This window comes from Neoarius graeffei, chromosome 23, assembly GCF_027579695.1.
Source record: "Neoarius graeffei isolate fNeoGra1 chromosome 23, fNeoGra1.pri, whole genome shotgun sequence".
Lineage (NCBI taxonomy): Eukaryota > Metazoa > Chordata > Actinopteri > Siluriformes > Ariidae > Neoarius > Neoarius graeffei.
The window spans coordinates 22978344-22997108 of record NC_083591.1 but is presented as its reverse complement, the minus strand read 5'-3'; the positions used below and the strand labels follow the sequence as shown (position 1 = coordinate 22997108).

Here is an 18765-nt window from a genome sequence, read left to right as displayed (position 1 = left end):
CGAAAAGCCCAGGCAAACAAGGAGTCAGTCGTAGCCGTGTTCCTGGACGTAGAGAAGGCATATGATATGGTATGGAAGGAAGGCCTTATGATCAGGTTAAGTGAAATTGGCATATCAGGACGCACATTTAACTGGATTAAGGATTTTTTATTTGAAAGATTTATCCAAGTTAGAGTAGGAGGAGCCTTGTCAGGGCGATATCCAGTGAAGAATGGGACTCCCCAAGGGAGTGTGATTAGCCCAATTTTATTCTCTATAATGATAAATGAAGTTTTCAGACAGGTTGATGATGGTATTGGTCGCTCACTATTTGCGGATGATGGGGCACTATGGAAGCGGGGGCGGAATATCAAGCATATTGTATCAAAAATGCAGGAGGCCATTCATTTAGTGGAGAAGTGGTCATACGCATGGGGCTTTAAGTTCTCGATTGAAAAAACTAAAGTTTTGCTCTTCACAAAGAAGAGGAACACCGAGATACTACTAAGAATGTATGATCAAGTAATAGAGCAAGTTAAAGAGTTTAAGTTTTTAGGTATGTGGATAGACTCTAGGTTAACATGGAACACTCATATATTGCATGTGGTTACAAAATGTAAGGGAATCCTAAATGTGATGAGGTGTCTATTGGGGGTGGGCTGGGGAGCCAGCAGGTCAGCCCTGAAAAAGATTTATATAGTACTAATTAGATCTGTACTGGACTATGGATGTGTGGCGTATGATTCAGCGGCAATAACGAGCCTAAAGAAGTTGGAGGTGATCCAGGCGCAAGCCCTGAGACTGTGCTGTGGGGCGTTTAGGACATCCCCAGTAGCAGCACTTCAGGTGGAAGTGGGAGAAATGCCCCTAGAGTTGCGGCGGAGGCAACTGATGATGCACTATTGGGTGAACCTCAGAGGGCACTCAGTTTCTCTCCACCCCACAGTTGGTACCCTGCAGCCGCGTTGGGAGAGTGAGAGGGCAAAGCAAGAGTGTTTTGCATGGAGAAGCGGTAGCATAGCAGAAACGATGCTCTTCACCCAGAAGCAGTTCTCCCCCAGTGTGGCATTATCTGTTACCCTTCCATGGCTGTTTCCAACGATTTCAGTGGACTTCAGTATCCTAGATAAAGTAAGGTCAAGCAAACCACCTGCAGATGTAAAGCAGGTCGTGGATGAAAGACTAAGAATATTTTATGGCTCTTGTGTACCAGTGTACACCGATGGTTCAAAAGATCCCAAGTTGGGTAGCACAGGATTCGCATTTGTTATCCCATCTCTGCATATCTCAGTACAACAGAAGACATCAAATAATCTGGCTGTGTTTACAGTGGAATTATTGGCAATTCTAGCAGCTCTCCAGTGGCTGGAAAGTGTCCAAGTGATGGTGATAATATGCTCTGACTCAAGCTCCTCACTGAAGGCAATTGAATCTTTCAGGTCTACTAGCAGACAGGATTTAATAGTTGAGATTTTTGAAACCCTGTACAGGCTTCATAAAAGAAACTCAAAGGTCTCATTTATGTGGTTTCCAGCACATAGGGGTATAGGAGGTAATGAAGAAGCTGACCAGCTGGCTAAGCAGGCAGTGGTATCTGACAGCCCTCTAATGAATGTAGCTTTAAGTAGATCCGAAAGTAAATCTATCATTAAAGAGTAGTTCATTAAAGAATGGCAGGGATACTGGGAAAGGGCAGTTAAGGGGAGGCATTTGTTTACCTTGCAGGAAACAGTGGGTTTAAGGGGACGGGTAGCGTTGGGAGGCACAAAGGAGGAGAGAATCATCACCAGGCTTAGGATAGGTCACACCCAGTTAAATAAATCACTCCATCTCACTGGAAAACACCCATCAGGCCTCTGCGCGCAGTGCAATGAGCAGGAGTCAGTTGAGCATGTCTTAATTCACTGTAGCAGGTATGCATTACAAAGGAGACACACAATTCATGAACTCAGGATTCAGCGAAAGGAACTTAGTCTTAAGAACATCCTCACAGGTATCAGACAGAAAACACTTTTAACTTTTCTTAAAGAATCAGGTTTATGGCGGCACGGTGGTGTAGTGGTTAGCGCTGTCGCCTCACAGCAAGAAGGTCCGGGTTCAAGCCCCGTGGCCGGCAAGGGCCTTTCTGTGTGGAGTTTGCATGTTCTCCCCGTGTCCGCGTGGGTTTCCTCCGGGTGCTCCGGTTTCCCCCACAGCCCAAAGGCATGCAGGTTAGGTTAACTGGTGACTCTAAATTGACCGTAGGTGTGAATGTGAGTGTGAATGGTTGTCTGTGTCTATGTGTCAGCCCTGTGATGACCTGGCGACTTGTCCAGGGTGTACCCCGCCTTTCGCCCGTAGTCAGCTGGGATAGGCTCCAGCTTGCCTGCGACCCTGTAGAACAGGATAAAGCGGCTAGAGATAATGAGATGAGAATCAGGTTTATTGAACAGAATCTGAATAAGCATCACTCTACACCACACACATGTAACTCATTAGTATTAAGGGGAAAGTGAAACTCTGGCTCAGAAGCAGTAGACAGTAGGGGGCGAAAATGCGCCTAAAATGTTGTGCGCCACCCGCCCATTAAACAACGAAGAAGAAGAAAAGAAGTAGAAGTGCGGATTGTGTCGGTTTTCTCTGATGGATATTTGTCGAGTTTGATTCCAGTTTCCTGCGGCCAGAAACGGCTTATTTGGTTTAGTTTAATTTAGTCGAGCTGCTCATTAGAGAAAGAAGTTTAGTTGGTCAGCTCTGCGGGTTTTGTTCAGAAGGGAAGTGAGCGCTTTAGCACAGAGCTGTTATGCTGCGTTCATGTGCTATGGGAATTATGGTAAATACCAAACGCCTACATGGAAAGCACACATGAACGCCCCCTCTTGTGGTATTTTCCACTGGGCAACTCGTAGAAAATTTTGATACACGAGTTGCCGAGATGAGATGAACTTTAACCTTTTCAACATGGCGGCGAGCGGTACAAGACACTTGAATGGTAAGCATTGTACGCTACTAAAGGTTTTTTTTTTTACTAGTACTAGTGGGTAGTTTTTGGTGTCTATGCAATGTTGCGTCATTAACAAGTGTAATATAATACGTTAGAAATCCGTTTCCTTTAAAAATGTGTTATGGTTTGTTTTTACCTATCCAGAGCAGACACTATTGCTAACGATAGCAGCTGGTCCACCATCTTTAAAATTTGTCAACAACAACAAAAGCATGTGAACACAACGCACTGGTAAATACCACTTCCCAACTGGAAAATATCATCTTCCCATAGCACATGAAGGCAGCATATGTAAAGCTGCTGCTACAGAGATGAAAGTGCGGCGCTGAATCACAGTGTGCACTCAGGTTAGAGATTTCCCCAGATCACGTGAACACTGCTGTGTGAATGAAGTCGAGTCGTGTAGTCGAGTTAAAAAATTAATGGCGAATGTAAACTTTGTGCGCCATGGGATATAGATATATTTTTATTTTTTTTAACCTTCACAGACCCTCAGAAATCCGCCATGGCGTGCGGGCGGACTGCAGCTTTTCTGTGGCTCGAAATCCACAACTTAAATGCTGACTCATTCCGGAAGTGGTGTAAAAGCTCAACTTTACCAAAGCCAGTGCTGTGATGAAGTGAAAGCAGCAGCAGTTCAGTGGTGTGGCTGGACAACTGCTCAGAAGGTGGTGAGTTTAAATCCCAGCATCGTCACACTGCCCCCTGCTGGTAGCTGCAGTAAGAGCCTTAAAGGGGAACTGAAGGCAATTTTTTTTTTTTTATCATCAAAATTCTCATCTCATCTCATTATCTCTAGCCGCTTTATCCTTCTACAGGGTCGCAGGCAAGCTGGAGCCTATCCCAGCTGACTACGGGCGAAAGGCGGGGTACACCCTGGACAAGTCGCCAGGTCATCACAGGGCTGACACATAGACACAGACAACCATTCACACTCACATTCACACCTACGGTCAATTTAGAGTCACCAGTTAACCTAACCTGCATGTCTTTGGACTGTGGGGGAAACCGGAGCACCCGGAGGAAACCCACGCGGACACGGGGAGAACATGCAAACTCCGCACAGAAAGGCCCTCGCCGGCCATGGGGCTCGAACCCAGGACCTTCTTGCTGTGAGGCGACAGCGCTAACCACTACACCACCGTGCCGCCCTTCATCAAAATTCTATTTCTCATTTTATTAAATATAGGAATGCATTTCTGATAGCTGTTTTGTCACTTCTATAGCAAGTTATGGGTGTTTGAAATATGCCATGTAATGTATCAGTCCATATGTCAAAGCAATGGCTGTAAACGAGATTCGCTGAGACCTGTGCGAGACGTCGTAGGACGGAAGTAAAACGTACAGCGGAAATCAAAGTGACCAACATCTGCCAACATTGTCAAAAGCCGCGCACGCCCTCTTTCTAATGCTGACGTAATCAAGCCGGAAGTTTTCCCTGTGTCTGAAATCGCTCCCTACTCACTATATAGGGCACTATATAGTGGGGACGCCATTTTGTAGTGCTGTCCGAAACCTTCGTGAGGATTACGTGGGAAATGTGCTCAGTATAATGTGGATTTAGCACAAAAATACATGCATGTATTTATTATTCTGAAAACCCACCAGCTTCCTGATCAGGCATGTTTTAATTGTGCGACAGTAATGCATATATGTCAACCTATACGGATTGTCCAGAAATTATACGGATTTTAGCTCATTTCAAGGGTGTACGGGCGTATAAACAAAGTCTTACGGATTTTCAGTATTTTCTGACCTAAATTTATGTTGTGTATCTTACTTGAACATCGTCAGCTGATCGTCACAAAAACATATAAAAGCTCGGTTTATAGACAAAGAACAGCGTGTATGCAGGGGCAGATAACCCAGACTATGTGAAACCGGATGTTTATTCCTCAAGCCTCGTGCAGTATAGCGACTGCGAGACTTCGCTAGTTCCGGTCATGCATAGGTGCAGATGAGACAGTGTTTCCCACAGACCAGGTAGCAATTTGTGGTGCTCCACTGTGCCGATGAGGGAATCGTGCGCGGTGGTGTCGTGGCGGTCGGTGGAGTCGGTCATTGGGATGTATGCAAAGTGTTTACAGCAGGCGGTGTTCAAACACACAGTATTTTTCTTCAGAGTCACCTGCTGGGACTATTTTAAAGCTACAAGAAGCATTTGAGATTATTCAGTTCAATCTAAATTCTTTTAAGTTCTTTAAGAGAAGGCAGCTAAAACAATTTTTACCAGAACCCTGCCTGGTTTCATTCCTCGACCCAACTTTACATCACAGGACAGGCCATTAGTTTGCTGGGCTTGATGTTTGTGGAAAACCTGTCTTTTAAATTTATGAAAATTACTCACCAAAATTGAAGTTAAAGTTTAGTTTTTTGCCTTTTTGGTGGCAATCTTTCAATCATTCTTTAGTTGACATTCAAGGAATAAATTGCAAAAAACAAGCTGGAGGTTTTTATTTTAAATATTGAGCTCAACACTTACCTCAACCAATACTAAAGTGAAATAAATAGTATAATGTAACAACAAAATAATAATAAAATATCATAATTAGATGTAAGAAATTACTTAAGGTAACACCAAGGCAACTAACAATAATGAAAAAAACATTACCCTAATTGGTGCAAAGCCTGCATGCCCTATCAGAACATTTAATTCAGCTGCCAGTGTGTGTGTGTGTGTGTGTGTGTGTGTGTGTGTGTCAGTGATGCAGTGATGGTTTATCTACTTCGCCAATAAAGCTAATAAAGATGTTTCTTAAAATATTCAGATTAGAGATGCACCGATTGCAATTTTTTGGGCCGATTCTGATTTTCCATGGAGTCTGACCTGCCGGTACCGATTTTGGCTGATTCCAATTTCATTTTTTCACACCACTTCACAGCACACACAGACTATTTTCTTTTTATCTTTTCTTTAATAGAACATTCTGCCAGATTTTCAGGAATACATTTTCAACACCTCAAAGGTTGAAAACAAACAAAAAGACATTGTTCTTTGTAAAATCTTTCTTCATGTTTGGTATTAACATATTAATTCCTGAAATAGGAAATTCACACTTTTTTTTTTCTTTTCCCGTCCAATATCTGGCACAAAAACAACTTCCCCCTCATATATTATTTGCCTACTGCTATGGAACACACTTTCATAAGCCTATTTAGATCTGAAAACTTATGCCTTATAGAACAACCCATTTCTTCATTCAGTATCAAAATACAAAAATAATTTCCAGTCATACTTATACCATAGCCATTCTATCATCTTTGTCAAATATGTATAGAGTAATTTCCAATGGAATCAAGTGCAACCAGGTTGTAAAACAAACAAAAAGACATTTTTTTTTTCTCTCTCTTTGTACAAATCTAACTAGATGTTTGGTAACAGGCTAACGTATTAATTCCATAATGGGAAATTCACACAACCACAAACATTTTCTTCTTTTCACATCCAATATCTGGCACAAAAAAATCACTATATATATGGATATATAATATATCCAAATATAGTGAATTTTTATTTTTATTTTTTTTTGTTAACGGCGCGCGCGCTGGAGCTCGGCGCGCAGGACTGACACTGTTCTGCGCAAGCACAACACAATCGCACTAGAAAGCATGTTCAAGCTGTCAGTGTAGCTGCAGTCTTTTTAATTGCGAATTACAAGTATTTCCACTTTCATCTCTGTGATACACAAGTTTTGATCGGCAGAAAATCGGCATATTTTAATTTTAACCGGCCAGTTGCCGGTCATGGCCGATCACGTGAAAATCGGCCGATTCCGATCAGCAGCCGGTCAATCAGTGCATCACTGGTTCAGATTTTATGCTTCAGACAGCATCAACTAGGCATCCCCATGAGTATAACATTTTATTTAGACTAGTGGGAAATCCTTATTTATTGTGAATGTCAAGCCATTATTAATAACTTGCATGAATGCTGAAGCGGGATAATGCAATAAGGCCGGTTCCTCGCGTCAAGCTGCTACTGTCTGCATCAAAATTGGTTTATAGCCTGACTCAGGGATGTCTGTTTCCTGTAAGCCAAGAAGGCTGTGATAAAGCTCATCACGAGCACGACGTAGGCTACCTTTTAAAATAAGGGGTCGGAAGGCAAATCGGGAAGGCTGCGTTATTTTTAATTAGCCTAACAGGCCTACTTGCAGTCGGGGTATATGCGCAATGGCAGGCCTGTGGACACGCCTCTCTCTGTGTGTGGGTGTGTGCGCGCATGAACGAGAAGAAAGAGCACTATGAATGAACGGAACGGTATGCAACGGAATTTTTTTTTTTTTCAAAATCGCGAGTCTGATTGTGTGGCGCTAGGAATCCATTGTGTGGCGCTGCGCCACACAATGGTCTATGTATGGGAAACCCTGTGAGAAGCCCATCAGGATTGATGTGGTGTGAAGCTCCATCCTGAAGATGGTTACACCCATGGGACAGGAGAGATTTCCAAATCTGAGAAACTATGGAGGCATTGCTGTGTCTACCTCACAGCAATGCTGACTGTGAGAGGGTATTCTCACAGGTCAGGAAAATCCACACTGACTGCAGAAAAAACCTGGGCACAGACACCCTTACTGCACTACTGCAATGCAAACTGAACACAGACTTCTGTTGTGACATCACCCCCACAGAAAGGCAGTTACAGCTGGCAAAGAAGGCTGCCAGTGATTATAATCAAGATCATATGTAAACATGACTGACTGTGGACAAAAATGGTGAAGTTTGAGTGCTTTCTCTGGCTATATGAAAAGTTGACTGTGGACAAAAATGGTCTCTGTGAAAAGTATCCCATTGAAATGGGAGCAGCCTACACTTTGACTGACAGTGCGCAGACAGTGGAGTTTGAGTGTTTTCTCTGAGTCTGTAAAAAGTATTTTCCTTTGGAGTGGGAGCAGCCTCCCTATGAACAATAGGATAGCAGTAAATGTGTGTTGTACAAATGTACATCAAAATAAAAGTTTTTGGTGCGATTTGAAGGCTATAAGGATTTTATGTTGATTTTATGGATTTCTTCCTCTGATACTACAGGTGGACGCCCAAAGGGGTTGACATGTATGGTAATGACGTAAGTACCAGTGCGATGGACTAGTCCTCATCCTGTCATCTTTCCAACTCTTCTCTACTCCACGTTGGTTCGAAGTCCTATGGAATAATCTCCATGTCACACACGCGAGGGAGGCGGGTGTATGTGCAGAAGTATACAGTTTAATAAAGTGTAGATCATCTCACTGTATATATACACAGGTAAACAATCAAAAACAAGAATACAGGAAAAAGGGTCAGTCGAGGCGCAAACTACATCAAAGGCTAAGCGAGGACAACAAGAACGAGAAACAGGCACAAGGATCGTGAAACAGGAAATCAAGACAACGGGTAGAAAAGCTTGGTAATGCGTATTGTAATCTTTGCGATGCAAATACATCAGCACAATCCTTAAATAGGCAAACACACAGTTCCTTAACTGATCTCAGGTGCGCCTTGTTCACGGCGTGCACGCAGCCCGAGGCGCGCCTTCAGGTGCACACGCCACAGCACGCAGGACTGGCACTCCATCACTGATGAAGCTGGCAAATCTCAAAATTAATCTAAATTGGAATGATATGGTGTGGAAACAGTTTTCAAAATGGTGGCGCTGACACTTCACGCTTGAAGTCTTGCACAAGTCTCATGAAGATCCCGCGGGTAAGCGACGCCTGCCGTGGACCATACGAACTACATTCAACATGGCTAAAAACCGAAACGGCTGATAAGTATAATATAATATGCCAATACGAGTCATGATATAAGGTTAATAAAACCAAAAACGTAATTTAATAGCACGTTAATTAAGAAATGAAGCAAGTTTTAAAAATGACTTCATTTCCCGTTTAACCCTCTCCGTCTCAGCTGGATCCTGTCCTGTCTCACTTAGGAGGCACTTTGAATTAAAAAAAAAAATCAGCCTAATTTGGGTAAATGTAAATGAATTGTCAATAAGATTGAGAAGAATTTCAGTAAAGCTCTTGATGTGTCAAAAAGGAAGGCAATATAATACACGTTTTTAGCTGAATATGTATCACCACACTTAATTTTGGTTAGTCTGAAATGATGAATCAAGAGAAGTGTAAACTGTTGTTCACATCCAGTACTTTGCTTCTTCTATCACTAATGCCGCTTTTCCACTACAAACGCGGCTGAGCCGTGCCGTGCTGAGTCGAGCTGAGCGGGGCTGTTGGAGTTGCATTTCGACTACAACCGCGCTGAACCGTGCTGGCTGGAAGTGGGTGGACACATTGGGTGGAGTTAGCGAAAGTGGGTGGACGTCACGTGATGTCGTTAAGCAGCGCAAACAGTGACATCAGTGACAGTGGCGGAACAAGTCAGAGCCGGGCCGGGGGCGGGGCAAATGACCGGGCCCTTTATTAAAGCTTATCATAACATCATTTTAGGCTACAAAATGTCCGCAACTGCGGTGTTTACCAATTTCAACACTACCGGGTGCAACTATGTTATTTAGTACATCAAGTCCTTCAAACGAACATGTAACTCAGAAACAAAAAACATTAGGATACTGTACATGGCTCATAATAAAACATCAATAGCCTATACTGCGCACATTATTTGAAGGGCATACGAATGAGCGCTCAGAGGTTGCAACGGTGACAGGAAGAGTCAGAAATAAAAGGAGGGCGGTGCAAACCTCACTGAATGCACTGTGTTTACCAATTTCAACACTACGGGGTGCAACTATGTTATTTTGTACATTAAGTCCTTCAAACGAACATGTAACTCAGAAACAAAAAAACATTAGGCGACATACTGTACATGGCTCATAATAAAACATCAATAGCCTACTGCGCGCATTATTTGAAGGGCATACGACGAGCCTTGCGCTCCGCGAACTCGTGCACGATGCTCTGTATGTCACTGATTCAGTGAGCTTTTAAGCAGTAGTCTCACGACCCGAATAGTAAACAATAAACATGGAGGACATGGAGTCGTTAGTGTTGCTGGTCTTGGTGCTGTGGCTTGTTGTCACCGACAACGCCAACAGATACTGGCAAGAGCGTATAGATGAGGCGAGGCGCATAAGGCTTCAGAAATTCTCGTAATTCGTAATTCTTCTCCTTCCGGGTTTGCGGTGTTTACAGATCCCAGCGCGCTCGCGGGGCGTGTGTGGGCATGTGAGGACACTCCTCCTCACCAATCAGTGCACAGGGGAGTGTCTGCTCACGCCCCCAACCTCAGTCGGCACGGCTTGGCTCGCTTCAGCCCCACTCCAAAACGGTGCGAGTTTTAGGGGCTAAGCAGGGCTGAAACGAGCTGAGTCGTGCTGGTTTTTGGTAGTCGAAACGCGAGCCGTGTCGGGCTGAAGTGAGCTGAAAAAGGGTAGTGGAAAAGGGCCATAACAAGTAGTGCAACAGCTGCAATTATTGCCAGTCCATAATTATCAACACCTTTTCAGATTTTCCAATAAAAAACAATTTTACCAAGGTGAGTTTCAGTTACAACAATTATTGGTTAATCAACCAGAAGACCCCCTCGCCCTTTGATCTTTTCTGATGACACAGCTCGTTACCTGAGATGGATTTTTTTTTTTTTTTTAAGTATGATCAAGTTGAGGAAAACCCAGACGTTATCATCGCAGGTAAGCGTGGTGGGGAAAGATCATGGACATGTTGACTTGATGGACATGACTTTTTGTTTCTTACTCTTTCATTTGACAGTCGCCATTTTGTATCTAAACGCGCGTTGGAGAAGTCACGTGAGGTGTGGAGAATAGTGATCACTCTCACTGGTGTCCACCATAATTGACACCCTGTGGAATTAAGTGACATTTATGGACAACTGTTTTGTATCAATCTTTGTGTAACATTGCTGAAGTAGATGAAGTACTTTCAAAAAAAGTGTTGTGGTGATTGATTTTTTTTTTTCTGGTTCGTAACAGAATGGAATGTTTTTATAGAGTATTTGGAGTCCTATTGCAATCTATAGAATTAGACCAGAATTAAATTCCTAGTATATAAAAAAAATTACATGCTTGAAATATAGATTTTTCTATTCCATTCAGAAAATGTATATTTTTTGCAGTTTGTGTAAACATCTACCACATATTACAATATCAGTAGACATTTTATGTTTTTAGATGTAAATTTAAAATCTCAATTTTAAAAAAAATCGTCCTTTGACCCGGATTTTCATGCAGTTACAATTTCAATTGCCTGTTGACATTTATTGGTAAACTACAAAACTAGAAATTAATACAAACAACGACGAATGATTTAACAAAATGTGATCTGCAAAAATGTTTAGAAAGTGGAACAAAGATTTTCTGACGCAAGTTAAAGGAGAACTGAAGTCATTTTTAAACTTGCTTTATTTCTTAATTAACATGTTGTTCAATTACATTTTCGGTTTCAGTAACCTTGTATTGTGACTCATATTGGCAACTAATTGCAATTAAATATTATACTTATCGGCTTTTTCAGTTTTTAGCCATGTTGAATTTAGTTCATTTGGTCCACGGCAGGCGTCGCTTATCCACGCAGTCTTCACGAGACTTGTGCAAGACTTTGAAACGTGAAGTGTAAGCCAGGTGTCAGTGCCACCATTTTGAAAACTGTTTTCCAAACGAGATATTGCACAAAAACGAGTTTAAATGACGATTGCTGCCTACTTTTTTCAAACTTTCCTGATTGCCATCAAAACAAACAAAACTTCTGGCTTGATTACATCAGCATTCGAAAGAGGTCACGGGCATTTTTTTTTGCAGTCGCACTGAAAGAAATCTAATTAAAAGTCTCAGATTTGATTTAATAAAAGGCAGTGGCGGGTGGCACGGTGGTGTAGTGGTTAGCGCTGTCGCCTCTCAGCAAGAAGGTCTGGGTTCGAGCCCCGTGGCCGGCGAGGGCCTTTCTGTGAGGAGTTTGCATGTTCTCCCCGTGTCCGCGTGGGTTTCCTCCGGGTACTCTGGTTTCCCCCACAGTCCAAAGACATGCAGGTTAGGTTAACTGGTGACTCTAAATTGACCGTAGGTGTGAATGTGAGTGTGAATGGTTGTCTGTGTCTATGTGTCAGCCCTGTGATGACCTGGCGACTTGTCCAGGGTGTACCCTGCCTTTCGCCCGTAGTCAGCTGGGATAGGCTCCAGCTTGCCTGCGACCCTGTAGAACAGGATAAAGCGTCTAGAGATGATGAGATGAGAAAAGGCAGTGGCAAAGAAGAAAGTATTCAGCCTTGATTTAAAAAAAAAAAACTGAAAGATGCAGGTACTTTTGTATTGATTATTGTGGGAAATATGCTCAGTAGAATATGGATTGATCACAAAAATACATGCATGCATTTATTATTTTGAAAACCCACCAGCCGACTGATCTGGCACATTTTAATTGTGCGACAGTAATGACGTAAATACCAATGAGCTCTCTATACAGTAATTTCTAATAGGGAATAGTGAAGGAGTGAGCGATTTCAGACACAGGGAACACAGATGTCGGTCACTTTGATTTCCGCTGTACGTTTTACTTCCGTCCTACAATGTCTCGCACAGGTCTCAGTGAATCTCATTTACGGCCATCGCTTTGATGTATGGACTGATATATTACAGAGCATATTTCAAACACTCAACTTGCTATAGCAGTGACAAAATAGCTATCAAAACTGCATTCCTGTGTTTAATAAAATGAGAAATGGAATGTTGATGACACAAATTTGCCTTCAGTTCCCCATTAAACATTTATCAGTTCGTTTGTTTACAAACATTAGAATTACTTCCTCATTTATGTAAGCACTGAGAGCAACAACGCCAAGGCTGAACGTGTGGAACGGAAGCTGTCAAGTGGATTTTGTATGCAGATGACGACGTTCTTTTCTCTAAAGCCGTGTATGAGGACGAAAAAAAGTTTTGAGCATATTCAATGAGACCTGTAAGTGTTTTGGGCCGACGATATCCTTCAAGGAAACAAAAAGGCAGATGTTCACTGACCAATCACTTGCGCAGGAGCAAACATTGCTTAGTATGGACGGCCAGACCATCGAGACTGAGAGAGAATTTAGGTATCTTGGGCAGGTTGTAAACAATACGGAAGGTGGGTGTTTCACCAAACACCGTGTGGCTAGTGTGACAGTGAAGTTTAATGAGGTGAGAATTGTGTTAATAGACTTCAGGGTGTCCATGGCCACTAGGAGAAAGCTCGTGGAAGCGTGCGTTTGTTCATGACTTATCTACGGCACGCAAGCGTGGCTTCCAAGTGAGTGTCAAATGGCCAAGCTTGAGGCTTGCTGGGCACAATGTCTGCGTAGTATGGTGAAGGGTGGGTGGCACCGGAAGGTTTCTGATGAGAAGGATGAAGTGTTTCACTTCGTTTATTTGAATGAAGACATCTTGAAAATAACAAAGACTATGGTCATCAGAGATATCATCACCGTGCAGTATCTTAAATGGATTGCTCACATGTGTAGAGAAGAAAATGTAAGACTCACGACAAAGGTCTTATTTGCATTGCCGACAAGAAAATTGTCCCGAGACCCTTGGCTAAAGATCACGACTGAACAGGCAAAGACGGCCATGCAGTCCAAACTTGAGTTTCGCAGGCTCATTAACACACATTTTGGCCTGCCTCCGGGGTGACTATTGTCCCATATGGAGAACTACACTGTACTGTACTGACATTGATATATTTACTGTATATAAAATATTTTGTAATAAGTCTATGTAAAACAAATTTTAAATAAAAACTATTTTATTAACTTATTTATTTTTTATAATCACCTGGATGTTGATAACTGTGGACAAAGGTGTCAGTACTTGTGGAATGGTGTCACATGATCTGATACGCCAAGTAATCGGGAATTAACTCGTCTCCTCTCATTATATCTAACCGCTTTATCCTGTACTACAGGGTCGCAGGTAGGCTGGAGCCTATCCCAGCTGACTATGGGCGAAAGGCGGGGTACACCCTGGACAAGTCGCCAGGTCATCACAGGGCTGACACATAGACACAGACAACCATTCACACTCACATTCACACCTACGGTCAATTTAGAGTCACCAGTTAACCTAACCTGCATGTCTTTTGGACTGTGGGGGAAAGCGGAGCACCCGGAGGAAACCCACGCGGACACGGGGAGAACATGCAAACTCCTCACAGAAAGGCCCTCGCCGGCCACGGGGCTCGAACCCGGACCTTCTTGCTGTGAGGCGACAGCGCTAACCACTACACCACCGTGCCACCGAGAATTAACTCTTTTTTTTTTTTTTTTTTTTTTTTCCATTTTTCCCCCCAATAGAAGTTTGAGTAATTATTCATGCACAGTTTATGTATTGAAAATCTTTTCTACTTTTGCAACGGCCAAAACCTCGTTAAGGTGTCGATAATTGTAGCTGCCACTTTATTACAGTGAAGCATAGAGCTTTCATCGTCTGTTTATTTTACTGTAAATGCAGCATGGCTTGTGCAAGCTTGGCATCACAACCCCTTACTTGCCAGGTTGTTGCTGTTTTTAAGACTGTCACGACTTGCTAACATGGCTTTGCTTAAAAGAATGGAAAATGTAATGTAAATACATGCATGGGTTGGTAGTTTATAATATTGAGAGCCTATAAGAAAAGCTTCAGGCATGTTTGACCGTTTATGAGAAAATTGTGAGCGTTTTTGTATCGCTCCTCTAATGCCACCAGTAGGCTGCTATGTTGCCTGTTGGAAGGGTGATACGTGACGTCATTTGGGTGCAAAGCCAAGTGTCGCTCTTCAGTACTGAAGGGGCAAAGCGAAAGGTCTACTAAAGCCTCGGTCACAACCGGCCGTACGTGCTCCTACGGCCGGTCTACGTGCAAGAAACGCACGGAGGGCGAGCGTGTGACGTGCTGATTTTCGAGCCGTAGACTGGCCGCAGAGGTTCTTTGTCATGTCAAACTCTACGGGCGCTTACGTTTTTTTCAGGTTGCAAGACAAACTTACAGCCAACGTGCGTCTTTCTCCACGAACAAAAAAAACGCAGCGATTTGGGAAATGCCAAAAATCGCACGGCCAAAAAAATCATACGTCCGGTTGTGACCTAGGCTTAAGGTGACAATATTGTGTCCCCTCCCCCCACTATATGTCTGAAATAGTGTATTAATGAGATGTAACCCTGACTTGCGGACAAACCTGAACTCTTTACCTGTAAAACGAGGCTGAAACTATGCATTATATCACACTTGTATGGAAAAAGGTGGAAATATTGCCGGGAACACCAGAGTTGCTTTCCAAATGGTTTCCGTAAAGTGTGACATCACTTACAATACACGGCTATATTTGACAAAATGGACCATAGCACCAGCGACATTTCTTCACTGATTTCCTTGAGAATTTTGGACAATGACACGAATAGCGATGATGAGCATGATAAACAAGCATTACCATATCAATTGGTTACACGCAAGTGAACAAATATTTATAGAAGAAGAAGAAACCTTTATTTGTCACATGTATACTTCAAGCACAGTGAGATTGATCCTCTGTATTTAACCCATCTGAAGCAGTGAACATGTGTGCGCGCGCACACCCAGAGAAGTGGGCAGCCACACTACAGCGCCCAGGGAGCAGTCAGGAGTTAAGTACCTTGCTCAAGAGCGCTTCAGCCGCCCCATATTAACCTAACTGCATCTTTGTTACTCGGTAATGTTAGTCATTACCGAGGCTTTTTTAACAACACCTAAATCAAAAGACACCCATCATACAACAAACATCAAGCTGCTGAGCTGCATCAGCAATTATTACATTTCTGCCCAAAGGAACTCAAAATAATGTATCCTGCTTAATAAAAAGTTAGGGAAACCATAAGAAGTGTTTTCTTACCCCTTGAACTTCTTTTTTGCAGACTACTGACTGTGGTGTCTCGTTTGTCTTGTCTGCTTTTTGGCCAAAGATTGTGGGAACCACATCTGGATTCAGCGCTGGCTTGTACGGTATTCCTAATGCCAGTGCATCTGAGTTGTTTGCGTGAAAGTTTTCTTCAAAATGTTCCGAGCACACGAGCTGCGAATGTACTGTTTTTGCACCCGAAGGACCATTCCAGTCAGCCCGTGAGAGGTCTGTCCCTGTTCGGCAAATGGCATTTATCCATTACCTCCTTACGTTTTTGTCCTTTGGAAATTGATGCAGGTTAGTTTTTTCACTTCTGTCATTGTTGCATCCTCCTGTAACGTTCACATGAATCCTGGAAAGTAAAGCGGTGTTTGTTTACCCTCTTTCTGCATTGCTGCGGGGGTTGGACTGTCTACTACGGTAATTACGGTAGGCTAGCCTGGTGACGTCTTGAAGTTTTTTATGAATGAGTCGAGAGCATGCTAAGCGTGCTAACAAGTGCTTATGCTGCCAGGAACGTAGAAAAACTTGCGCACTTGCCTCTGTAACATATTTGGGTAAGTTAGATTGTATGCAGATCTGTTTGTAGGTTGTCTAGCAAGGTTACAGTCTGCAGAATTAGACCGTCATGGCAGCACCACTTGTACCGGGGGTATAAGTATAAAAAGTTGCCTCCCCCCATTCAGTCATGTAGGAGTACATCAGCTGTTCACTCTTCCCTCGCTGTTTATCAGTGACATCAGTATCTTTCCCCCCTCAACTTTTGTGTGAGAGAAATGGAATTTCAATTTTTTTTTTTCATATAAACTTTTAATGAAATAATCTCCAGCCAGGGGCAGCTTCAAGTCTTATTCGCTATGCGGCGCTTCCGTGTCTTGAACCCAAATGACATCGGCGCATTGCCGGAAACAATCGGGGGGGATTTTTCTGATTGGTTAAAATATTTTCAATGGTGGCATCCATGAAATTGTCCATGGTGGGGGAATTCTGCATAGAAACTGACTTTCGGAGATGGATATCTTAGTTGTGTGAGCTCCTTATTTTCAATTATTCGCATGAATCGTTAGACTATGATACAAATTATCTTCATAACTGTATTTTAACCATGGGCTTTCTTTTCTTTTAATTCTGGTGGTTTTGAAAATAACCCACAGCTGATCGTCTTTGTGTTTTTTGTGCAGCTTTATTGTCCAGACTCTGTGCTGCAGCAGTACGTGACTGTGGTAAGTGTATTTTAGCAGGACACAACCAAGTCTCTGCACTACAGCTTCCTGTGGTGGCCTTACTTTAACTTCCTCTGAGCTCTCAGCTCCCTCTGAGGCCCATTGCACTGTGGGTCAATGATGAAAACTAGCCAAATCTGAGAGCTGGGAATCTGCCACCTATGATTATGCTAGAGAAGCTGTGAGTGAGTGAGAGTTGGTGCGCGTGTGAGTGAGTGAGAGTTGGTGTGTGTGTGTGTGTGTGTGTGTGTGTGTGTGTGTGAGTGAGAGAGAATGAAATGTCTGAGCAATGATGTAAACCTGCTTTGAAAGATGTGCAAGTCGATATTAATTACTTGGACTTGAATGATTGTTTCTACACTTGAACTGAGCTCAGCCACTCTATAATTTGTGTGCACTTAAATTTGGAGCAACAAATTGTCACCATTTTCCCATGCCTGTGTGTTCACCTAGGATTATCCAGCTGTGCAAGCGTGCCATCCACTTCACCATTGTTGCTCCAGCAGCTAACGTCGTCTTAAAGCTGTTTAGATCCCTTGTTGCTATGTTTTTGGTGCTACGTTCCTGTTTTCTGGTTACAATGCCTGACTGTTCAGACGGATAGTGATATGGTCAGCTCTGGGATGGATTTGAGGGGGGGTTTTTTGTTTTGTTTTTTTTCTGTGTAGCATGAAAAGTTTATGTATTAATCCTCACCCCACTGAACTGCTCATCTCTGGAGTCACCATAACAAAATGAGCAGCTGTTTGCATAAGCCTGTGTTTAAAATCTCTCAATTCCCATTACCTGATGTAAAGAATTAGGTTTGTCAGAAGCAGCAGCTTGCATTATGGCTTACATGGTAAGTTTTTGGTTTAAATATAGTGGCAGAAAAATGCTGAATTTTTTCCCCCCTTTCTTTCTCCTCCCCCCTTCATTTGATATTAAGGCTAGTTTGAAAGTGATTGTAATTCTGCATTATTTGTAATGGATTACTACTGAATAAAATATTTCAAGATGCAAATAACTGGTCCTCATTTCAAACTGAACCAGTAGTTTGGATTAATGCACTCACTACAAAGTACATCAGCAGATGCTCTTTAACAAGATCATACTGACAATTCAGTTGTGTTGGCAGAACATAAGTGTCAAGTTCATTAGCTGTTCATGGTGTCAGTCAAAATAATGTGTGTATGTTTTAATGCCCTGAATTGCACTAATGCTGTACATTTTGAATTGCTATTAATACTCTAACAAAGCTGCTGTGACACAGATGAGCATGTTCACAGCTGTATCAATAGGCAAGAAAGGATGATGCACTGTCTGATACAGGAGCTGTTTTGTTGCTGCTAAAATGCTTTCGAAGAAGAAAAGGCAAGAGCATGTTTTAAAGATCATGAATGTTTATTTGCCTACAGTTGTGTTCAGAAGTTTATATACAGTGACAAGTCATCTTGGATATGAATGTCATGGCAATATTTGGGCTTTCAGTAAATTCTTTGAACTGTTCTTTTTCTGTGGGAGAATGATAATAGCATACATCTTAAACCCTAGAATTTGGTGTACAAGTTTTAATTTTTAGTTTTTTTTTAAATCAACACATGGTCAAAATTATACATATAGGGTCAAAGATTTATGTACGCTTGCTCAGATTATTAATTCAGAGGTGCTGAAACTTCCAAAATGTCTCTTATCTTGCCAAGGCCAAGATCTCTTAACTTCCTGTTAGTGATCATTATCGACTACAGCTGGTAGCTTCTCTGTGCCTTCATAA

General features: G+C 42.5%; 1 long non-coding RNA gene across 2 annotated transcripts; it reads left to right on the top strand.

Annotated features, from left to right (window-relative positions):
* Nucleotides 1–2555: 2555 nt before the first annotated feature.
* Nucleotides 2556–18006, top strand: LOC132871623 (uncharacterized). Of its 2 annotated transcripts, none has more exons than XR_009651306.1 (5): nucleotides 2556–2950; nucleotides 3107–3309; nucleotides 3451–3633; nucleotides 16971–17012; nucleotides 17466–18006. It is a non-coding gene; the product is annotated as an uncharacterized LOC132871623 (long non-coding RNA). The 2 variants fall into 2 exon arrangements; XR_009651305.1 differs by having other exon boundaries at nucleotides 15803–17012.
* The last annotated feature ends 759 nt before the right edge of the window (nucleotides 18007–18765 follow it).